The sequence below is a fragment of the Talpa europaea genome (assembly GCF_964194135.1).
Source record: "Talpa europaea genome assembly, chromosome: 8".
Lineage (NCBI taxonomy): Eukaryota > Metazoa > Chordata > Mammalia > Eulipotyphla > Talpidae > Talpa > Talpa europaea.
Window position 1 is genome coordinate 13,964,770 of NC_140075.1, and position 25,499 is coordinate 13,990,268.

The 25,499-nt window shown below is 45.9% G+C and overlaps 1 pseudogene across 1 annotated transcript; it reads left to right on the plus strand.

Moving 5' to 3' along the window:
- Nucleotides 1-4,380: 4,380 nt before the first annotated feature.
- LOC311174965 (large ribosomal subunit protein uL6-like) lies at nt 4,381-4,965 on the plus strand (annotated as a pseudogene). The gene has a single exon. The product of its transcript is annotated as a large ribosomal subunit protein uL6-like (transcript).
- Nucleotides 4,966-25,499: the final 20,534 nt, after the last annotated feature.

The window sequence follows — 25,499 nt, forward strand, 5'->3', positions numbered from 1 at the left end:
GTCCCACCCTATTGTCCCATCTCTGTGCTGGGTTCTTGTTCTTGAAGTTTCTTTCTTTGCCAACTTCTGTGATGAGAAGACAGTTTTGCCTTTGCTTCTGCAATGTGTCTGAACACAGATCTTCAAGGCTGTACCATCTTTCATGTCTTGTAAGGAGAAACATTTTTTCCGAGTTTACTGAAAGCAGGAGGAAAAATCTGGCATGCTCCCAACTCCCCCCAGATCCCAATCCTGTTGCCTCAGTCCCAGGATTCTTTGAGAAATATTATTTGTTCAGTGACATCTTCTCCTTTGTAATTCATTGAAAAATGGAATTGTCTCCTGTTGGCGCCTTACCTCGTGGCATCAGGATACTTCCCCCTTCCGTGATTGGCTGTGCTCCTTTCGGCCCAGTGCGCATGACGACCTCCGGCGCACCAAATAAGGGCATGTGCCCTTCCGGGATTAGCTGTGCTTCTTTTGGCCCAGTGTGCATGACGTCCTCCGGCGCACCAAATAAGGTTATGTGTTTAATCATTGGCTAGGCACAGGTGGCCTGCTTCTTCCGCTTCCGGTCCCCAGCTATAAAGCCCCACCAAAACCGAAAGTAAAAGAGACCTTCGATAGCGGAACGAAGAGTGCACGTGTCTCCCTCCGTGGTGTACCCCTGTTCTTCATGTAGCTGCTCTCCACTCGAGAACCTCGTTGACCAGTCCGCGGGCTCGGGCAGGTGGTGCCCAACGTGGCGCTCGAGGTACGAGAGATTTACAGTAGACCCAGACGCGGCGCGCGGCGCGAGTTACTCAGGCCCCAACCCACCCGGCGGGACAGTCATTAGGAAAGTTTTGGCGTCTGATTTGTTTAAAAACGGGACAGGCAATTAGTGAGCACCAGCTTTATGTTTCCCAGCTCAAGGAAGCTCTTAGGACACGTGGAGTTAGGGTTAAGTCCAAGGACCTCTTTTTATTCTTTGATTTTGTACAAGAAACATGCCTGTGGCTCCCTAAAGAAGGAACTATTGATGAAAAACGCTGACAGAGAGTGGGAGATGCTCTCAACGATTTTTACCGAGTTTTTGGGACCGAAAAGGTTCCCGTAACTACCTTTTCATATTGGAATCTTATTAATGATCTGTTGGCTAAGCGAAAAACTGATCCTGGCTTATAACATGCTATCTCCCATACTGAAAATATCCTTAAAAGTGCCCCCTCCAGTGTAGCTGAGGCTCCCCCTTCCAGGGCTTGCGGTGAGGACCTAATTTCATCCCATAGTGAGGATGAAGAAATTTCGCCCCCAAAACATGCGACAGGGGTCTCCAACCCTTGTGATGAGACTAATCCCCAAAATAATGCGCCCCCAGTGCCAGATGGTGCCCCCCAACCTGCCGGCATTCTCGTAAAGGAGCCCTGCCCAAATACACTTCCCCCATGCAAAAGCCTCTACCCTTCTCTGCTGCGACCCCGCTGTAGGTCTCCTTCGGCTTCTGAGGTAGACTGGGACGAGTTGGCAGAACAAGAGGGTCGCTACCGGCCTCCCCCCGCCTCTATTGCCAAGGACCCCATAAAAAAGCCTGTTTTAATGCAAACACTTGAGACTTTGGGAAACAAAATTAATACTCTTGTTAACTGTTTTGATAAATTGTGTGCGGCCTTCCCCGTGTCTGCTGACGGCACTTCTGCACTACCCCCACAAGTTAATCTGCCGCCATTTTGTCCTTCTTCTGTTCCCACCAAACCACCATGTTGCCCTCCTTCTTCCTCCCTTGTTGCCTTGCGGCCTTTTTCTTTGACTCCTCCCACTCAACCGCCCTCTCCGTCCCTCCCTCCTCCTTCATGCCCTGCTCCATTACATCTCTTTCCGGTGGTTGAAACCACCAACGCCCAGGGCATTGTTCAACGTCATCATGAGCCTCATAATTTCCGCAACGTTAAAGAACTAAAAGAGGCGGTGTCCCTTCATGGAGCCACGGCACCCTTCACCCTCACTGTTTTGGACACCTTAGCCCAATCCTCTCTCACTCCGTCGGATTGGTACTCCCTGGCAAAGGCCACCCTTTCTGGGGGCGATCATCTCCTTTGGAAGGCTGAGTTTATTGATAATTGTAAGGTTTTTGAAAGACAAAACCGCGAGGCCCACAATGGATGGACCCTTGAAATGCTAATTGGAGAAGGCAATTATTCTGATCAAAATAACCAAATCAATTTTCCACCCGGCCTTTATGCCCAAATTAGTGTTGCTGCCCTTAGTGCATGGCGCAAACTTCCCTCAAAAAACAACACAGGTACCCCCTTAATTAAAATACGTCAGGCTTCCGGGGAACCCTATTCTGATTTTGTTGATTGCCTCCAAACTGCTGCAGAACGCATGTTAGGAGGTACGGCTGGATCCTCTGACTTTGTCTGTCAACTGGCCTTTGAAAATGCTTCTCCCGCCTGTCAGGCCGCTATACGTCCCATTCGCCGGACCACCTCTACCATTATGGATTATGTCCGTGTGTGTGCAGACATTGACCCTGCCTACCAACAAGGACTGGCCATGGCCGCTGCCTTCTTGGGACAGACGGTGGCCGCTTACGTGGCTGGCCAAACACAAGCTCAGGTTACTTGTTTTAAATGCAAAAAACAGGGCCATTTTGCTAGAAATTGTCCCTCGCCTGCTGCTCCCGCGGTATCCCGTTTGTCTCCGTTTCCCTTCACTAATCAACAACCTCAAACCACGGCTACTACTACCTCCGCTTCTTCCCAACCCTATCAACTCTGTCCACTCTGTCGTAGGGGTTACCATTGGGCCCGCGAATGCCACTCCCTCACTGACCCAGATGGAAATCCCCTACCCCCCCCCCGTTCGGGAAACTTCAAGTGGGGCCAGGTCCAGGCCCCGCAACAAACAATGGGGTTCGTTCCATCAACGACCAGTCCCACCCCGATAAGTGGCCAACTTCCCGAGCCACCTCAGGTAGCACTGGATTGGACCTCTGTGCCTCCAACGACACATTATTAACTCCAGAAATGGGCCCACAGGTGTTATCCACCACATCCAAGGGACCGCCCCCGGTGGGCACCTGCGGCCTCCTCCTCGGCCGTTTCTCTCTCAACCTCCGGGGCCTGCATGTCTTTCCTGGAATCATAGATCAAGACTTTACGGGCACCCTTTCGGTTGTTGCCTCCGCATCTCTCCCATTACAAATCCGCCAGGGCCAAAAAATTGCCCAGTTGGTTCTGCTCCCCCTGTTGTCTGGGCCGTGACAACAAACCCTTCCTCATCGAGGGTCGCACACTAATGTCACAGATGTCCTTTGGTTCAGCCCATAACTAAGGACAAGCCCTCCCTTACTCTTTCTTTGGACGGCCACACTTTCACCGGCCTTATCGACACGGGAGCAGATGTCTCTATCATCCGCCAGTCTGACTGGCCTCCCTCCTGGCCTACCATAGCCACAGTCACCAACCTTCAAGGTATAGGACAATCTGCCAATCCATTACAAAGTTCCAAACTCCTACAGTGGGCAGACACAGAGGGCCATACTGGCCACGTTAAGCCTTATGTCTTGCCCGGCCTCCCAGTTAATATCTGGGGTCGGGACCTCCTCTCTCAAATGGGTCTCATGATGTGTAGCCCTAATGAGGTGGTTACCACTCAAATGCTGTCTCAGGGCTTTCTTCTGGGTCGTGGCCTTGGATCCCGCCTTCAAGGCATTACACAGCCCATCCAACCTAAGGGCCAGGTAAGCCGTGCCAGACTGGGAAGTTTTCCGTAGAGGCCATTGACGTTCCTGTACCCTCCCCGGATGTCATCTCTATTTCTTGGAAATCCGATGACCCCGTCTGGGTCGACCAATGGCCTCTGTCCCAAATTAAACTCCAGGCAGTATACCAACTGGTGCAGGAACAGTTGGATGCCGGTCACGTTGTGCCTAGCACGTCACCCTGGAATACACCTATTTTTGTCATTAAAAAATCCTCAGGCAAATGGTGACTCCTTCAAGATCTCAGGGCGGTTAATGCCACTATGACACTCATGGGCGCCCTACAGCCTGGCCTTCCCTCACCAGCTGCCATCCCAAAAAACTTGTTCCGGGTTGTTGTGGATCTTAAGGACTGTTTCTTCTCCATCCCACTTCACCCCAATGATCAGAAAAGGTTTGCATTCAGCCTTCCTTCTATCAATTTTCAACAACCTCTTCAGCGTTTCCAATGGGTGGTTCTTCCACAGGGTATGGCTAACAGCCCTACTCTCTGTCAACTTTTTGTTGCCTGCGCCATCCGGCCGGTACGTCTTCAATGGCCCTCTATTTACATCATTCATTATATGGATGACATCCTATTGGCAGGCAACCCCCCCCAAGAGGTTCTAGCGTGCTTCCACTCCCTTCACTGCCATTTAACTCGGGCAACATCTACTGCGAGAATGAAGACCATTCTCAGCAACCAGACTGTTGACATTCCAGAAAATGTTGACATATCCCTGAAGGGTCGCACTGTTATTGTGAAGGGTCCCAGAGGCACCCTGCGGAGGGACTTCAATCACATCAATGTCAAACTCAGTTTGCTTGGGAAGAAAAAGAAGAGGCTCCGGGTTGACAAATGGTGGGGAAATAGAAAGGAACTGGCTACTGTTCGCACTATCTGTAGTCATGTACAGAACATGATCAAGGGTGTTACACTGGGCTTCCATTATAAGATGAGGTCTGTGTATGCTCACTTCCCTATCAACGTTGTTATTCAGGAGAATGGGTCTCTTGTTGAAATCTGAAATTTCTTGGGTGAAAAATACATTCGCAGGGTTCAGATGAGACAAGGTGTTGCTTGTTTAGTATCTCAAGCCCAGAAAGATGAGTTGATTCCTGAAGGAAATGACATTGAACTTGTATCAAATTCAGCTGCTTTTATTCAGCAAGCCACGACAATTAAAAACAAGGATATCAGGAAATTTTTGGATGGTATCTATGTTTCTGAAAAGGGAACAGTTCAGCAAGCTGATGAGTAATATTTAAGTTATCCAGCATTACCTGTTATTAATATCTAACATTTATTCTACTTTTCACTTTTTTCTAATTTTCCACTATTTTGATGCCATGGTGAACAATTTTATGCATTAATTTTCTTTTGCATTTTGAGTTATTCACTTCAGAGGCAAAATTGCCTGATCAAAGGATTTTAGAATGTATTTGACTCCATAAAATCAAAATCCCTAACTTGGGTCTATTATCTAAATTCTGCTGCTTGGCATCAGAGTAGTAATTAAGTTTTGATTTCTAGGTTTGTTCAAGGGGAGACTCTTAAGCATAGCCACTAGCAAAATATGATCAGGAAGGTAAACAGTTTGCAAGAATTGACAAGGTCCTCGGTATGAGATCTTGACAACCTTGGGCCAACTTGTTTACCCTTTCTGATCAGTCTAATCATGACTGAATATATTAAATTGCAGTCATTTCAATTACCTGCAAGACAGAATCAAACAAAAGTCACTTAAACTTTCTTCTACATGATGGAATGTTAGTCTAAAACAGTGGTTCTCAAAGCACAATTCCCAGAACAGCATAATAACTGACCTACAGAGGACAGATAATAGGGCTAACAATCGCCCCTGAGAAGGTTCAAATTTGTGATCCCTACACCTACCTTGGTTTCCATCTCGATGGTCCGTATATTACTGCTAAAAGTGCAACTATTGCGACCGACCATCTCCACACCCTTAATGATTTCCAGAAACTTCTGGGGGATATTAATTGGCTTCGCCCCTATTTAAAGTTGCCCACAGTCGTGGGTTCTCCACGACGGTGGGGCACAAGGCAGACATAGCACCCCAAAGCTGTTGAGGTGTACCCTACCATTCCCGCTCTGTTCCCTGTCCCACGGGGTGGGGGGAGGCGAAAAACAGCCCCCCAAGGACAATAGGAGAGATCTCTGGCGCCACCTAGCGACCAGGAAAAAAAAGTCACTAACACCCCATTAAACAGGAAATTTCTTAAGACTGCTTGAAAAGGGCAGAAGGCTTCTGGAGGACCCAGTGGCCAGCCGGGAAGTTATTCCACGCCAGGCCCCTTCCGACCAGTAGTCTGAGCCCACAGAGGGAGCACGCACCCACGTCCTGGGCAGACCGGGTGCGCAGAAGAGTGTGCCTGAAACCGGAAGCGCAGGGACTGCATCCCGCTTCGCCATTTGAGAACAGGGACATTTCTTCAGTAAAAACTGCCTAAAACCAGCAGAAAGCTCCCCCAGAAGACAGAGATGGCTCCTGGAAGAGCCAGAGGGGAGCGGAGAAGTTCACCCAAGATGTCAGTCAGTCCGAGCAACACAGTGTCCCAACGCATACGACAAATTAGAAAACAGACAGTAGGGAGTAGAAGAACCACACGCAACCTAACAACTCCTCAGGAAAGAAGCACACAACAAAAAGAAAACCACTCCCCAGGTTGCAACGACAGCAACTTGGAAGAACTTCTGAGCCTTCCAGAAAGAGAATTTAAAATTGCCATGATTAAAAAAGTGATAGATCAGAAGAAGGAAATTGAGTCCCTAAAGAGGGAAGTAAGAGAAATGCAGGAGATCAAAGAATTAATGGAGGAACTAAAGAACTCTGGGAAAAGCAATGAAAGCAGAATAGATGAAATGGAAGAACAAATAAGTAATCTTGAAGACACAGAAATAAAAAGAACCAAAACAGAAAAGGAAAGAGAAGAACGAAGGAAAAAGAATGAAGAAAGACTTCGGGAACTATCTGACTCCATGAGGAAAGGAAATATAAGAGTTATAGGAATTCCAGAAGGAGAGGAGAGAGATGTAGGAACAGAGAAAATATTCATGGATATAATTGAAGAGAACTTCCCAAATGCGAAGAAGGAGCTGAAAATTGATATACAAGAAGCAACAAGAACACCAAACTTCCACGACGAAAGGAAAAACACAGCAAGACACATAATAGTAAAGCTCCCAAGAATCCAGGACAAGGAAAAAATAATGAAGCTGACAAGAGAGAAGAAACAGATAACATTCAAAGGAAAACCAATCAGGCTGACATCAGACTTCTCTGAAGAAACACTACGGTCAAGGAGAGAGTGGAGGGACATAGTCAACAGACTCCAAGAAAACAGATGCCAACCAAGAATACTCTATCCCGCAAAGCTCTCTTTCCTCCATGAAGAAAGAATATGGACCTTCCCAGACAAAGAGAAACTCCGGAATTTCATTGCGACTAAACCCCCACTCCAAAAAATACTACAAGGAATCCTAAAGCCAGAACCTCAGAGGGACGAATAACAACGAAAGAAGACCAAAAAAAAAGTTATTAAAAGAATAAATAAATAAAATCAAAGGAAAGACAAACATAATGGCAAATACAGATGCTAACATATCAATATTAACTCTAAATGTAAATGGACTAAACTCTTCAATAAAAAGACACAGAGTTGCAGCCTGGATTAAGAAACAAAACCCAACCTTTTGCTGTCTCCAGGAAACACATTTAGCTACAAAAGATAAAAATAGGCTCAAAGTCAAAGGATGGAAAACAATCCTACAAGCAAATGGGCCAAAAAAGAAAGCAGGAACAGCTATACTTATATCAGATAAAACAGACTTTAAACTCAAAAAAATAAAAAGAGACCCCAATGGTCACTACATTATGATTAAGGGGACAATACTTCAAGAAGAAATAACACTCATTAACATATACTCACCAAATGAAAGAGCACCAAAATTTATCAGACAACTGTTGTCCTCTCTGAAAACAGACATCAGAGAAAACACATACGTAGTGGGAGACTTCAACACACCACTATCAACAATGGATAGATCAACAAGACAAAAAATAAGTAAAGAAACTAAAGCTCTAAATAAGGACCTAGAGCATTTGGGCTTAACAGACATCTATAGAACACTAAACCCAAAAAAAACGGAGTACACATTTTTCTCAAGCGCACACGTATCATTCTCAGGATCAATCACATACTGGGGCACAAGACAAACATCAACACATACACCAAGATTGAAATCATACCAACCATCTTTTCTGACCATGAAGGCATCAAACTAGAAATAAATCATAAAAACAAGGCAAGGAACTATCCTACCTCATGGAGATTAAAAGCCACACTACTGGAAGACCACTGGACTTACGAGGAGATCAAAGAAGAAATTAAAAAATTCTTTGAATTGAATGACAAGGAGGACACCAATATCCTAAATGTATGGGATGCAGCAAAAGCAGTAATAAGAGGAAAATATATAGCAATAGAAGCTCACATCAAAAAACAAGAAAAAACTCAAAGAAACAACCTAATCTCTAAGCTCAAAGATCTAGAACAAGAACAACAAAAAAAACCCAAAACCAGTAGAAGAAAAGAAATAATAAAAACCAAAGCAGAAATAAATGAAATTGAAACTAAAAAAACAATCCAAAAGATCAATGAAACCAAGAGCTGGTTCTTTGAAAAAATCAATAAAATAGACAAACCCCTAGCCAGGCTCACAAAGGAAAAAAGGGAGAAAGCACAAATACACAGGATCATAAATGAAAGAGGAGAAATCACAACGGACACAGCAGAAATCAAAAGAATAATCAGTAACTACTATGAACAGTTATATGGAAACAAGTTCAACAATCTAGAGGAGATGGACAAATTCCTACAACTCTACAATCACCCAAAGCTAGATAAAGAATAGAACACCTAAACAGACCAATTACAAGCAGCGAAATTGAAATGGTAATCAAAAACCTCCCCAAAAACAAAAGCCCAGGACCTGATGGATTTACAAATGAATTCTACCAAACATTCAGAGACGAATTAGTGCCTATCCTTCACAAACTCTTCCAAAAAATTGAGAAGGAAGGGACAATACCAAACACGTTCTATGAAGCCAATATTACACTAATACCAAAAGCGAATAAGGACAACACAAAAAAGGAAAACTATAGGCCAATCTCCCTAATGAACACTGATGCAAAAATCCTCAATAAAATTTTAGCTATCAGAATCCAACAATGTATCCATAATATAATTCACCACAACCAAGTTGGATTCATTCCAGGGGCACAAGGGTGGTTTAACATCCGAAAATCAATCAATGTTATCCAACACATCAACAAAAAGAAATATAAAAACCATATGATAATATCAATAGATGCTGAGAAAGCTTTTGACAAAGTGCAACACCCATTTATGATAAAAGCCCTTGAAATCCTTGGGATACAAGGAACATACCTCAACATCATAAAGGCCATCTATGACAAGCCAACAGCCAGTATCATTCTCTATGGTGAAAAGCTGAAAGCAATTCCATTATGATCTGGAACAAGACAAGGATGTCCACTCTCACCACTGCTTTTCAATATAATACTGGAAGTCCTAGCCAGAGCAATAAGACAAGAGAAAGAAATCCAAGGAATCCAAATAGGAAAAGAAGAAGTCAAACTATCACTATTTGCAGATGATATGATAATATACATAGAGAACCCCAAAATCTCCACAGAAAAACTAATTCAACTCATCAATCAATTCAGTAAAGTGGCAGGATACAAAATCAACACGCAAAAGTCAGTAGCCTTCCTATACACAAACAATAAATCTGAAGAAGAAGAAATAAAAAAAAACACCCCTTTTATTATCGAAACAAAAAAAATCAAATATTTGGGAATAAATCTAACAAAAGAGGTAAAGGACCTATACAAAGAAAACTATAAAACACTGTTAAAAGAAATAGAAGAAGACACAAAGAAATGGAAAGACATCCCCTGCTCATGGATTGGAAGAATAAACATTATTAAAATGGCCATCCTACCAAAAGCAATCTACAGATTCAATGCTATTACAATCAAAATCTCAATGGCATTCTTCAAAGAAATAGAACAATTAATGATGAAATTCATATGGAATCACCAAAAACCCCGAATAGCCAAAGCTCTACTGAAAAAAAAAGAAGGAAATGGAGGCATCACACTCCCAGACTTCAAACTATACTACAAAGCCATAATCATCAAAACTGCATGGTATTGGAACAAGAACAGACATACAGACCAATGGAATTGAATAGAAAATCCAGAAATAAACCCACAGATTTATGGTCAACTAATCTTTGACAAAGGAGCAAAGACTATGCATTGGAGCAAAGAAAGTTTGTTCAATAAATGGTGCTGGGAAAGCTGGGTCGCTACATGCAAAAGAATGAATCTTGACCACTACCTCACACCATACACAAAAATCAACTCAAAATGGATTAAAGAACTAGACATAAGACCTGAAACCATAAAATACATAGAAGGAAATATAGGCGAAACACTACGGGATTTGCACATCAAAGACATCTTACAGACACATCACCCAAAGCAGTGATAGTGAAGACAAAGATAAACAGCTGGGACTACATCAAATTAAAGAGCTTCTGCACAGCAAAAGAGACAATAACAAAAACAAAGAGAAACCTCACCAACTGGGAGAACATTTTTGCACCCAACACTAATGATAAAGGACTGATCACAAAAATCTGCAAAGAGCTGATGAGACTCAGCAACAACAAAGAAAATAATCCAGTCAAAAAATGGGCAGAAGAGCTAAAAAGAAACTTCTCTGAAGAGGAAATGCAAATGGCCAATAGACATATGAAAAAATGTTCAACATCACTTGTAATCAGGGAAATGCAAATCAAAACTACCATGAGATACCATCTCACACCAGTGAGAATGGCACATATTAAAAAAAACTAGCAACAACAAATGTTGGCGAGATGTGGAGAAAAAGGAACTCTTGTGCACTGTTGGTGGGAGTGCAAACTGGTCCAACCACTATGGAGAGCTATGTGGAGATTTCTGGACCTACTAAACATAGAGCTTCCATATGATCCAGCAATTCCACTCCTAGGTATTTACCCAAAGGACACAGAAACATCAATTCCAAAGAGCATCTGCACTCCTATGTTTATAGCAGCACTTTTTACAATAGCTAAGCTTTGGAAACAACCCAAATGCCCAAAAATAGATGACTGGATCAAGAAGATGTGGTACATATATACCATGGAATATTACTCAGCATTCAAAAAAGATAAACACATGCAATTTGCAGCAACATGGATGGCACTGGAAGGGATCATGCTCAGCGAAATAAGCCAAAAAGAAAAAGAAAAATACCGGATGGTCTCACTCATAGCAGGAATCTAGAAAACTTAAATAAGGGACCAGGAAAATGAATATAAGAAAGTGAAAATCAAAATCAACAAAAAACTATGAACCAGAGACACTTTTTGGGGGGTGGGGGGTGGGAGGGGAAGGATTGGGGTCAGAATGGGGCGTTTGCAATTGTATGGGGGAATATAAAAATAAAATTTAATATTAAAAAAAATAAAAAAATAAAGTTGCCCACAGCGGACCTTAATCCCCTTTTTGATACCCTCCAGGGTGACCCTGATCCTGCGTCTCCGCGATCTCTGTCCCCTGAGGGTCAGATTGCCTTACAAAAGGTACAAACTGCCATTAATGATCATTTTCTTGTAAGTTTGGACTATTCCAAACCATTTTCCTTGCTTATCTTTTCCACTCAACACTGTCCCTCTGGGCTCTTTTGGCAGGACAACCCTGTCCTGTGGCTCCATCAATCAGTTTCCTCAAAAAGGACCTTTCTCCCATATTATGACCTTGTGGCTGACCTTATTGTTCAGGGACGTCTTGCATCCCGCAAATACTTTGGCCTTGAGCCTTCTTCTGTGGTACTCCTTATTCCAACCATCAGATTGACTGGTTGCTACAGTCCACTGACACTTGGCCCATTGCACTGGCTTCCCATCTGGGCGTTTTGGATAACCATTACCCTCCTGACAAACTTGTTCAGTTTGCTTCCAGCCACCACTTTGTCTTTCCCAAAACCACACAAAGATCGCCCCTTCTGTCGGTCCTCACAGTTTTTACCGACGGATCCTCCAATGGAACAGCCGCATATGTGGTGCACGGTCATCCCACTGCCTGGAAAACCCCTCATTCCTTGGCCCAGCTTGTAGAGCTTGAGGCGGTGATCACTGTTCTTTCTTCCTTTGCCCATCAACCTCTTAATTTATATACAGATAGTGCTTACATCGCCCAGTCGGTCCCCCTACTTGAAACCGCCCCATTTATCAAAACATCCTCCATGGCTGAGACCCTTTTTCAGCAGTGCCAGGCGGCCATCCGGAACGGCACCGCTCCTTTCTTCCTTGGCTATCTTCGGGCCCATTCGGGTTTTCCGGGACCCTTGACACACAGAAACAACTTGGCCGATGCAGCCACTCAGACAATTCACATTCTTTCAGTCACCCAGGCCCAACAAGCCCATGACCTCCATCATCTCGATGCCCGGTCCCTGTGTGTGTTGTTCCGTCTCACCCGAGACCAAGCCAGGCACATTGTTCGCTCCTGCCCAACGTGTGCTACTTCCCTTCCTGTCCCTCACTTGAGTGTCAACCCTCGTGGTTTGGCCCCTCGAGACCTCTGGCAAATGGACGTCACCCATGTTTCTGAGTTTGGTAATCTCAAGTATGTCCATGTTTCCATTGATACCTTCAGTGGATTTTTAGTGGCTTCTCCCCATGCTGGGGAGGCCACCAAACATGTTATCTCCCATCTCCTTTATGCCTTCTCTGTTTTAGGCGTGCCTAAGGCCCTTAAGACTGATAATGGACCAGGCTACACTTCCAAGGCATTTTCTGAATTCTGTGCCACCCTTTCCATTACTCATACTACTGGCATACCATATAATCCCCAGGGACAGGGCATCGTTGAAAGAGCCCACCAGACACTCAAAACCGTTATTCACAAAATCCGCCAATCTTCCTGGTACCCCTCCCGGTTGGTGCCCCGCAATGTCCTCTGTCATGCCTTGTTTATTTTAAATTTCCTCCACCTGGATGATGCTAGTAAAAGTGCAGACGACCGCTTTTGGCACTCCTCCACCTCCACTCAGTTTGCGTTGGTCAAATGGAAGGACCCACTTACCGGCTCTTGGAATGGTCCAGACCCTGTTTTAATTTGGGCTCGTGGAGCGGTTTGTGTCTACCCCCACGATGCTGACTCTCCTCGCTGGCTCCCAGAGTGCTTGGTACGCGCTGTACCTGCGCCACCCAGTGCCACTGCAAAACCTCCGGATGCCGCCGAGGCGCCCCGTCAACCCCTTCTGCCCAGGGTGGCTGAGTCCTTCTGAGGCGTCTTTTTTGTTTCCTTTTCAAGATGCCAGTGGCCACCTGGATTCTCCTGGTTCTTCAACAGTACCCTGTCACCCGTGTCTTAGCCGGCCTCGGACCACCCGCCTCTCTCGCATCCGCGTCTTCTTCCTTGGATTCGCCCTGCAACTGCAAGGCATTACCTCTGCCCTGGCCACGGGTGCCTCCGGTTTGGCCATCTCCATTTCCAGGAACTTGCAACCAACCCCTTATGGACTTGCCTTAATGGACTTTTGCCGTATTTGCTTCCCCTGTTGGGTCCCCCCTGTTATCTCTTTTATTGTTACTTGCTATAGGTCCCTGTGTTTTAAATAAAATTGGTGGGTTTGTAAGGCAACAAATACAGCCCCTTCAGGCGAGACCTATCCAGGTGCACTATCACCGCCTGGAAATGCTGGAAAGTGGGGGCGCATATACGGATCTCCAGTCGCCGTCTGCGCCTGGCCAGTAGGTAGCATAGCCTACATGCTATGGGAGTCCCACCGTCCTGACCTTTGGCAGCCTTTTAACTTCAGTCATTATCCAGCTTCCTGGCTGGACCCCCTTGAGGATGCTGGAATGGATAGCCAATGGCGGGTAAGATGGAATGCGGGACAAGACCAACCTAAGACAGCCCGCGCTCCCTTTCCATCTAGGACTGTGGGTGATGACGGGTAAGGCTCGTCCCTGCAATTCACAACCTAAGACAGGCAATTTCCTCCTCATGAATAAAGAGAAAAGGGGGATCTGTTGGCGCCTTACCTGTGGCATCAGGATACTTCCCCCTTCCGTGATTGGCTGTGCTCCTTTCGGCCCAGTGCACATGACGGCCTCCGGCACACCAAATAAGGTTATGTGTTTAATCATTGGCTAGGCACTGTTGGCCTGCTAATTCCGCTTCCGGTCCCCAGCTATAAAGCCCCACCGAAACCGAAAGGAAAAGAGACCTGCGATAGCTGAACGAAGAGTGCACGCGTCTCCCTCCGTGGTGTACCCCTATTCTTCATGTCGCTGCTCTCCCCTCAAGAACCTCGTTGACCAGTCCGCGGGCTCGGGCAGTCTACCCATCAGGAAAACCATCCTGTAACTTCCGACATAGAAATGTCAATTGTGGGTTCTTAATCACTTGTTACATCTGCTCTATATTAAGATCATGACAAATTTTTCAAATCACTGGAAGACTAGAGACACTGAAACTTGCAACAAAACAGAAATTCTGGAATAAAGTTCAAAATGACTGTTTTTATAAGATATATAGTTTTGGCTCCTTTGAAATATTAACTCTCTGAAATTAGCATTTTTGTTGGACAAATATAGTCAAATATTTCCTGCATCCTATAATTGCCTACAGATAACAAAATCATACATACATATTCTAATTATGTATACACAAAATATATGTATAAATATTCCATTATCTCTATATTTTATGTAAAATATAGCAAACAATAAATATATATTCTATTTCCATACACATTCTATTTTAATAACCCACTCATATGTATCATTATGCTATTATCATTATTATATCATTACACTATTATCATTATACTATGCTATTAACTGATTATAGTAAGTGTAATTTTATTTTAAACAGCACAAAAAGTACATTAAATTTTATTTTGCTTAGTTATGTATCCTAATCAATATATATTTAATGTTGGAATCTATCCATAAATTTTATACACACAACATATTATACATATATATTTAGGAAATACAGGAATGCAAATTTAGGATATTTAAATATAATATATACATAGGTATCTTAATAGTAAGCTAATTTTAAAATATATTATATACTAATGACCTACATAATAATTGTACAAACTCCAAGTCTCCTTATGTATGTAATATGAAAAGTTTACCATTTTAATTTCATATATATCTTATTTTCATATGGCACTTAATTTATACACATCCTTATTATATATGCAGTTAGGTGGCCCCGATACAAAACGGGTTGTCTGACTTTGGGTCCTCACCTGCACGCTTAAAAGGTCTTATCAATACTCTACTGCAGGCACACGCAAAAGTTTAATAAAAGGTTTATTTACCAGGGAAGGGTGAATGAGGAAATGGACAACTCAGGGCGAAAAGAGGGAGACAAAGTTTTAAATGTGTCCTACCTGATAAGCCGATCTGGAATCCCAAAGGGCACTCTGAGAGCTGGCTGCAAGCCAGGAGCATTGAAGCCAGGAGGCGAGCGAGAAAGCGAGCCCCAGAAGGCCCTCGTGTTTGGTTTTTATACCACACCTGGCTGCTTAACTCCACCCTCAGGTCCCAGCCACCTTCCCTTTGGTGGTGACGGGATTCGACTTTCCCAATGCCCTGATGGCTTTGGTCTGGAGTGGGGGTGGAGTCCACAAAGCCTGCATGGAATTAGCTCAGGACATCCTTTCCCCCTAACAAAAGGATCGGGGCAGTAAAGAAAAGGAGACCCAGGCTAAATTTCTCACAGGCAAGAAATTTATTGTGCTCACTGGGTGAGGTTTGCTGTTGGGGGATAAGGGCAAGTTTTTATAGGGTGGGGTCTGGCCTTGGTGGGAGGTGGAGAATGCAGAGCGGAAGTTGCTTTTCAAAGAAGTTTTTTTTCTCTCAGAACTGGTTGTTCTCCCAATGCTGCTTATCAAGATCGGTGCAAACCAGGCAGAGCTGGCTCCCTGGATGCAGGTCGCAGAAGTTTCACGTTCCCCCCTCGGCACCCCATCTCTGCCCAGGCCTCAACCTTACAAGGGCCTTTTGGACACAGGAACTGTGTTCTCTTGGTCCTTTATGGTTGATGTCAAATCAAGAACAAGAAAACAAACACAAACCCAAGCCCAAAAAAATAGAGGATGCTGAGCCAGGCCTCACAGCTCAGCAGGAGGCTGCACTGCCCCCTGGTGTTGCCTGTGCCCTGGAGCTGGTTTGGGCCTGAGCATAGAACCACTTTCCAGAGGGCAATTGTTGGCACTAATTTATTGTTTCGACAACACTGATTTATTCAGTAAAACATCTGCCAATGCCTGAAGGGGACAGTGACCCAGGACTCCTCCCACAAGTCAATTCCTCTTATTCATGTTGATATTTCTGGGAAATTCCCACAAGACAGAAGCCCTCAGGAAAGATTCAAGGATCCTCTGTTCTCATTGGCCCCTGCTGAGGGAGAGTCAAGGGATGGCCCACAGGCCCAGCAAGGGCTTCTCAAAAATTTTTGGCATGGACTGGCCAAGGTCAATGACAAGGGTCTCCAGAAGAACCCAGGCTCCAGATCCTCCCTGCAACAGCCCCACAATAAATTTGTGTGCTTGTGCACACACATGCGCACACACACAAAACACATTCCCACAAGTACAGGCTCCTGCAAAGTCCAGGGCCCTGCTGGGGCCTCTGCCTCCTCATTTGGTCACCAGGCCTGGTGTCCCCAGACTCACAGCCTGCTCCTCTGAGCTGCCCAGTATCGTCCCAATTGCGGATTCTCGGCGTGTCCTTGCAGGACAGGAGCCACTCTGATGAGACTGGCCTGCACAGTGTGGTTGGCTTCCGCAGGGGGACACCTGGGCACTCTGATCCTTTGGAAACATGGACTTTCTGGTTTGTGGACACAAGAACATGAACACCTGCTATGCCCATGTGTGGGGAGGAGTGCTTTCCCATGAGAGGTCTGTCCTCCAGCTGTCCACACAGTTCCTGTTTTTGCTGTGGCCACAGGACAGGCAGCTTTGTCTTCTATCACCTGCCCTGAAGCCCCTTGAGCTATGCATATACACAACAGTGTGCATCCACACAACAGTGCACATCTCACTCCACAGGCTTCCCCTCAACATCTCCTGGTGGAACCAATCAGATTTCCCTCTCTAAGAACAAATACCCTATTGCATAGAAAGGGAACACACAGTGAATTTCTTTGTCTGAAAATAGCTGGGCAGATCATAAAGTCACCCCTTACACAGTCCCATCCTAGGAAACCCTAGGCAGGAGTAGGAATAGAGGCAGCAGGCAGTTGAGGGCAGCAGGGGCTCTGAGGGGCTGGGCAGAAAGTGCTTTGGACACAGGGTCCCACTGGGGACATCATCTTCTGCAAGTAGGTAGTGAGAAGGTAGTGTGAAGGCACTGAACGCCAAGGAGTGGACAACTCAGATAAAATGAACAAAACTTTGTTAATATTAACACAATAAACAAAACTTATAGGAAATGAAATCAAAACTGAACTTGAAATAAATTAGAATCAAAAATTAAGAACTATAAGAGAAGGGATGGGCCTTTGTTGGTAGAGGCAAATTTGAAGATCAACAAAGGCGTGTGGCTGGGAGGTGGGTGAGGAAGGGTTTGGGAAGCAATGGCATTGAGTTGTCAGCTGCTCCCAGAGTGGGCACAGGCAGGATGTGGGGCAAAGGGTTGGGTCCTTTGAGGGGTAGTGTCAGGGGAGACCCCTCTGGTTTTCCTGCAGGATCCCGCAGTGGCTGCTTCCCCAGGCAGGGCTGTTGTGAGGTTACACCTTCTTATCTAACCTGCGGGATGTTGCCCAGGACCAGGTTGCTCCCTCAGGCCTGGTCTGAGCTTAGCATGTCCTGTGCTCTGGGGCCAGGGCCTGCCCCCCCCCCACGGGGGTGCTATCTTCTCGGCAGCCTCAGGACATCCAGCAGGAGGTGGGTCTGGGTCTGCCTCCCCCAGCAGGGGTGGGGTGAGCTCATCCCCAGCAGGCTGTCCTGAGTCTTCCAGGACCAGGCCTGGCTCCGCCTGCTGTGGTGGTGTCATTGTGGCAGCCTCAGGACATCCAGTGGGAGGTGGGTCTGGGTCTGCCTCCCCCAGCAGGGGTGGGGTGAGCTCACCCCCAGCAGGCTGTCCTGAGTCTTCCATCCCCTGGCGTGCTTCCCCCAGCAGAGGTGCTATGAGTACAACTGCCTGGGGATCTCCTTCAGGACCCTGGTCAGTGTCAAGCTGACCCTTCAGCGGTAGAGTGAGCTCCAGGTCCTCAGGAGTACCTACAGCATCCTGAATGGTTTTTGATGGCCCCAGCTCGCCTGCTGGGGGTGCATGTCCCTGAGGAACAGCATATAAAAAAGCTGATTCTCCAGTCTCTTCTGCACATTTGATGTCAGTTTCTGTTGAATCACTGGTTTGGCTCGGCTCCTGGACTGTCGGAAGACATTCAGAGGAGTCCGACTGCTCTGTTTGAGACGGAGCTGGAGAAGCAACAGAAGAAACCATCAGCTACACGCCAGACTGCTACATACCTTTGCAAACAGACCACATACCACAGCCCTGAGGCCTGTCCAGCCCAGCCCAGTGGCACCCAGGCATTTGCCCCCTAAATCTGGCAGCTAGAGGTCCTAGAACTGACAGCTGCTGGGGCTTATCCAGCCTGTGCAGTCTCCTCCCAGGGGGATATGTACCTCCCCCACCCAGTTGGTCCTGGGCACCCCCTTCTGGGCTACTCACTCTCTGGCAGTTCCTCCACAGTCTCCAGGTCGTGCTGCCAAGACCTGTGGACCTGGGCCAGAGTCTGAAAGCTGTGGCTCCCTTTTGTGTGGTCCTTGGGTATCAAAAAGAGCCTTTCCCGTTATTTGGGAGGTGAATAGTTATGTTTTATCAGCATATCTTGTATTTTCACGTCAGAGAGCACCTCCTAGAAATAAACACACACATACCTGTAAGGTGGGAGCCAGATGGGGCAAGATGGAGCAGCTATGGCTCTTGGGGCATCCCACCAGCCAGGCAGTTCCTGGGTGTGACCTTGATCCACATCCTGGGTTGGCCAGCCCCTTCCCACATGAGCACGCACACACTCACACAGACCCCCCCCCACCCCACAACACAAGCACAAAAAGGGTCTAGGCTGGGTATGGGGAATCAGAGTGGTGGCCTGGATTGTTCAGGGCTCCCCTGGTTACCTCGGGGGCAACTCTGACTAAAAACTTGTGACATCCACACGGCTTCCTAAAGCATTTTAGGAAAGCATGCCACAAGTTTCTTTGGCCTTTTTTTGAGCCACTGTCAGTGGATCTGGGCCAACAACAACAACAACAACAGCAAGACATCTTGTCTTGTCGTAGACCTCAAGACAAATGAGCTGGGTTGGGTTTGTTGTCAGCACCTGGTGACCAGGTTCCAAGTTCTGTGGGGTGTCATGGCAGGACAGTGATGTCACTATCAAGGGCTCCTTTCCCTGCACTTCCTGCTCAGATAAGAGCCCCCCCACCCCCAACGTCCATGGCTGCTTCCTTTTCCCCCTCCATGTCAAGCCCAGTCCACACCACTGACACCAGCACAGCCTCCTGAAACCCTTGGATGGTCAGGTACAGCCAGGGTCCAGCTGAAACACAGGTCACTAGCTGCGAAGTTGGTTACTCCTAAGCAAGGAGGAGACCATTGGGCATCCTTTGCTCTAGGTCCCTGTTTCACATGGCTCCAGTTGGGCAGTGTAGAGCCACAAGCTAAGGACGACCTGGGGTTGGCAAAATTGCCCTGATGCCCTAGGAGGGGAGGCTGGTGTCCGCTGGGACTCAGGCTCACGCTGACATGGAGGGATGATAAGTCCCAAGGGATGGGTTTTCCACTCCTAGAGTGAGTGATGATTGGAAGGTGGCCTATGTCAATCATACTTTTCTGAGTCTCAATCTCTAAATCTCCCATTCTGTCCTTGTAACTTTACTGTAACTCCTACATGGCTGAGAGAGGGGCACCCCAGAACCCCCAAGACTGCCTGCTCTAAATAGGATCTGTCATCTGCCTCATCAAGACAAAAAATGTAAGACCTTTAATATTAAAAACTTTAATACAACGAGTGTGCAATACAGAATAGACAATGAATATAGTCTATAAATCAAGCACCTGAAGTTTGTAAATGTCCTGACAAACAGGGTGGCCGAAAGCAGGGCCACTGAATCCCAAAAGCCTGCCACAAATCCAAAGCACCTTCTAGAAGGGACCCACAGAAAAAGGTCGGAAACAGCCAGACAAGTCTGGGAGGAAAAAACAAAATCAAAATCAAAACCAAGATAAACGCTGCCATTGTTAACATACCCAGAGCCTGTTTTTCATAGATTAGGAAGATAAGAAATTAATTAGATGCTAGTTGCAAAAAAGTGTGGGTAAATTCATTGTTGACCTGTGTCTTAGCACCATAAAGTTGATTTCAGACTTAGTCAGTTTTCAAAAAAGGCAGTTTCCTATAATATTTAAAAGTTTACTGATACAAAGTGTGGGGAAATATTGACTAGTAACCCTGAGACCATTAGTTTGTGTTGAAAGGAAGTACAGTTTTAGAATATGTATTTTAGAGAGTAGAGCTTGTCATTTAAGGTTGTAAACTATGCTTGTCACCAATAATGGAATGGCCCAACCAATAGGACCATCCATGGGATCCTTGACTCCTGGCTGGGATCTCTTGATCTTACTGTGATTATTCAGTGTATGAAAATTGAGCATTCTTGGAATTGAAGGGGATTATTCCTCTTCACACAATTCTATCCAAGTAAATGTTAAAAACTTGCCTTTAGCAGATAAAGACACAAAGCATCCTTTGTCCCACAACAGGTTTGCCTGTTTCCCTGCATGGGATGAAGTTGGGTAACTGAATTATGACATTCTGGGTAAAGTTTGAAAAGGATCACATCCTATGGATGACCCAATGCAGTCCATATTTTGACAGTACAAAACCTAACTCTCTTTTTTTTTTCTTTTTGTTTGTTTTCTCATTTGTCTTTTTTTTTTTAATTTTTGAGTTCTGTTTAACTTTTTATTATGAAAAATCTCACATTTTTTAATAAACTGAAAGACTAGCACAGTGAGCATACTGCCCCACCACCAATTGCCAACCATTTAATCAATCCAAACTTTGTGAAGTACAGTATTTTATATTGCCCAAAATTTTATTCAGTTTTTTGGGTTACATTTTTGCTCATCCATATGTGCTCATGTTCCACTTGCCCTCCACCAAAATACCTGTGCCCACAACCCATCTGCCTCCTTCCCCTACCGTTCTCTTTTCTGTCCTTTGTTGTGGGTGCAGAATTCTTGTTTCTCCAGAGAACACAGCTTTTGAGATGACTCTTGAATTCTAAAAGGTCAATTCAGTGCCCCTCCCAGCTAGAATCTGTTGATTTTGGGTTGTTCTTCACCTCTGGGAATGCAGTGTCAGTGGATGAGATGGAGGGTTAGTTTAAAGATCCTTGATACCTTCCTCGCTGGCCCCAAATGAGGAAGACCTTTATGTCTCTGATTTTGTAGGGGGTGGGGTAGGGAACAACACTGTGGTCCTACGTATATCTTCAGATCTCAATGAATTTGAGAGGGAGATGAATTTAATGTTACCAATGAAAGATAATCTGTCCGCTAATAAGCACCTTCTTCTAGAGAGGTCTAATATGGATTCATATAGTTGACAATAGGTTTTTTTTAAATTTATCATTGCTGCTGGCATCTAGTCTCCCAAAGACCCCACAAGATATTTTAAATTACAGATTGAATTTAGTCCATTATTTCCTTGTTTGTCGTTTGTCACCCACAAAAGGTTTGTGCAACTGATGGCTTACAGCTGATACTCTGGTAACCAGAAAACCTGGTTTTCATACTGCTCTAATTGAATATACTCAGTTACAAATTTGTGACTAGCACAGCCTGATTCATTCTGTTAGGTGTGAAGAAATGTCTTCACAATTTAGAGCACTAGATCTCTAACCGTGTTTCAGGAATTCCTGAGTTTGGCACCAAATGTTTTCTTACCAGCTCGAATACACCTCTTCCCTAGCTCATCAACAATCCCTTCCCTTTTGAAATAACTGTGAATGACATCTTATGTGTAAAGTTCCAGGCTTTTATTGGGTCACAATAGTATTACATAAGTGGTTAAAAACCATCATTTCAGTATCTTTCATCGCCTTCTTTCCTGGGAATCTTCCTCTGACCCGCTGCCATCTGTTCTCCCATCAGTGAAGGTGAAAGCGGAGACACTCTTATTTGAGTAGGTTTTCGACTGAAAAAACCAAGAGAACATAAAAAGTAGTTGATATCATCAGTCACTTAAAAAAAATGGGTGTTAAAAAAAAAGACTGTTAATTGCTTATGTGTCCCTTGGGCAAATCGCATCACTATTTGGACCTCATTTTCTCAGAAAAATAATGAGGTTTGACTGAATAATGCTTAAGAGCCTTTCCAAGGCTAAATTATGTGAATGTACAAACATTTGCTGCAGCTGTGTGTGCTGTTTGGCTCTAGAAATTCCTGGTAGCAAAAGAAAGTAGGAGAAGATGTTGAATTATATGTGTTCATTATCTGACAGAAAGAAAGGAAGGCTTGCATCTGGACAGATGGAATAAAGTTCAAGTACAAAAGTGCCTCATTTCTTAACTTCCTTTGACGTTCATCTTCTCATCTTGCTCCTTCTCAGCACTGAATCATTCAGAAAGTCACAAACCACTGCCAGGAGTCTATTTTATAGCCATAACAGAGGGAGGTCAACATTGCCACCATTCAAGTTAAGTCATCAGGGCACTGCCTGCAACTCTTGCCACTCCTCACTGTCTCATTGGGCATTCCTGGGTGAGGCTATTTAATGAAATTGTAGACCTGGATATCCAATTACATCTCTAATCTTAATATATTCCTCCTAAAACATATGTTCTTATAAATGGATGTCCTAACATGGACTGATATAGACATTAATAATGATTTATTGATTTCACTTTTGTAATGACATATGGCTGATTTGATAGATATTGCTCATTTACAAAGCCCTACTGTTTAACTAAAATTCAATATCCCCATTTTTTTTCTTTCTGTAAAGAAGAACTAGAGTGTAGGCTTGAAGCATAGGGATAAGAGGATTCAGCAGAGACAGAGTGGGAAGCAGAACAGGTAGATTTACTGAAATACACTGTTAAGGGGAGCATCTGGTGAGATAGGAGAAGTCTGCTGAGCCCTAGGAGGGTCAGCTCCCTGAGCTGGGCTAGATTCAGGCCTCAGTAATGACAGTGCTAAGAATTCACCCCTAGGACACCAGGGAGGCCCAACAAACCAAATTTGCATTATACCTACCATGTGTACTACCTCTATTGTGTACTTGGGAAGATCCAAGTTCACCACTTATTTGGTTCCTTCTCTGTAAAACTCCCAGGTAGAATTCAGAACAGGGGCAGCAGACATGTGAAGGAATCAGGGCCTGAGGGGCCTGGGCAGTGAGTGGTTTGGCTAAAGGGTTTACACTAGTTGTAGATCTTCTGCAAAGGCCACAGCAAGAAGGAGGCCAGCACTATGACAGAAATAGACGCAAAACGAGTGAAAAAATTTGGGTGATACAAAACAAACTTTTTTTAATATTTCTATAATGAACAAAAAAACCTGGAGGAAATAAAATGAAAACAACTTGAAATCAATTAGGTAACAAAGATTTTGAACTACAAGAGGAGGGCCAGGTGTCAGTGGGTGGAGGGATAATAGAAGTTTAACGAGGATATGTGGCTAGAGAGGAGGGTGAGGAGAGGTTTGGGGTCAGTGGTGCTTAGTCTGCACCAGAGGTGGGCAGGCAGGACAGGGGTCAGGGGATGGGACCCTGGAGGAATGGTATCAGGTGAGCACCCTCTGCATATGTTGTTCCAGAGCAACAGGAGAGCCCAGCAGGCCTGCTGGGCCAGACAGACAATTTCCAGGGAACTGTAGCTGTTCCTGGGCACGCTGAGCTCACTAAACCCCTACATAGCCTGAAACTCCCCAGATTCCAGCAGGATGACCCCAGGCTGATGAGCTAATACCAGCCCTGCTGGGGAAACCAGGCCAGGACCTGCAACCGGTGGGACAACCTGCTGGGCATAAGCACACACCACCTGTTTGTGGGGATCCAGGCCCTAGCCAGGCCCCAGCAGGGCATCCTGGCAGTGTTGTGTTTAGACCAGCCCCACTGTGGGAGACAGGTAGAGGCCAGGATGCTTCAGGAGGTGCCCAGTGTGGGCAGTTCACACCCGCCCCTTCTGGGGAAGCCCAGACTGGTGCAGGATCCCGAAGACTTCTTTGAGGATTTTGAGATAAGAGGAGTGCTGCAGGAGGAACCAGACAAAGACCAGGATGCTGCACTCCATGGGGACAGTGCTGAGCACACTCCACCCCTGCTGGGACAGCCAGACCCTGGCCAGGAGAATGCAGCCTATGCAAGAGCGTCCTGAGCTCAAACCACACCTGTGGGAGGAAGCCACCTCTGGCCAACATCCTGCAGGTTCAAGTGAGGGTGGGAAGGCAGCAGCAGCCCTGCCTGGGGAACCAGCCCCTGCAGAGATCCTGCAGCACAAGCAGAGACAACCCCGGTGTCTGCTTCTCTCCAATCAGCAACTTGGCTGGGCTCTGGCCTGTCCCATGGGCTTCAGGGGAGCCTGGCTATACTCCTTGAGAAACGGCTAGAGATGCAAGAGGACAGGCCATCAGCCACACGCCAGATTGCCACTTGCCTTTTCAAACAGACCACATGCTAGAGCCCTGAGCAGAGACCAGCCTAAAATAGGGGGCTCTTGGGATTCTGTTCCTCAAATTAGGCAGTTTCAGATGCCAGGTCATACTGCTTGTGGTCCAAATCTAGCCCGTGTGGTCCCCTCCAAGGAGCACCTGACCCTACCTCGCCCAGTTGGGCCCATGCACCAGCCTGGGCCACTCACACTCGGACAGATCCTCCAGGGATTTTGTGTACTGCAGCCAGTTCCTTTGGACATGCGCCCCAATCTCAAAGTTGCAGGCGCATGTCAACCTGGGCTCTGTGCTGGGACAGATCCCACACTGGGCTGTGGGAGGACAGTCGGGGAAATGTACTCTCTGGATCTCTTCACCTTCCTGGACACAGAAGACCTCCTGGGAGTAAACAGGCACACCTGCTGGGTAGCAACCAGCTGGGGCAAGAGGGAGCAGCCATGACGCTCTGGGTCCCACCACCAGCCAGGCTGGTTCTGGTGGAGACATGACCAGACTCCTGGATGGGCCAGACCCTCCTTCCTTGAGCAGGCACACGCTCACTCTCACCGCACGCATACCTACACTCACAAGTGGGGAGGAGTTAGTGGGGGCATCAGAGCCCTGGCGTGGCCTGACATATCTGAAGGGCCCCCCTAGTTACCTCAGGGGCAGTGCTGGTGCTGGCCTGAGGCATACGCACAGGCTCCTCATGCCTTTCAGCAGATTGTGACACGAGTTTCAGGGACCTTTTTTGGGTTCACTGCGGGGAGGCCTGGGCAAACAGCAAGAAAACGTGGGGCCAGGTCCAGGCCCACCAGGCAAGTGAGCTGAGTCAGGTTTGGTTCAGAACCAACTGCCTGGGTACCAGGATTCCGAGGTGATGTGTGCCCTGTCATCTCGCGGATGTGATATCACTTCCTGGGTCCCCTTCCCTGGACTTCCTGCTCA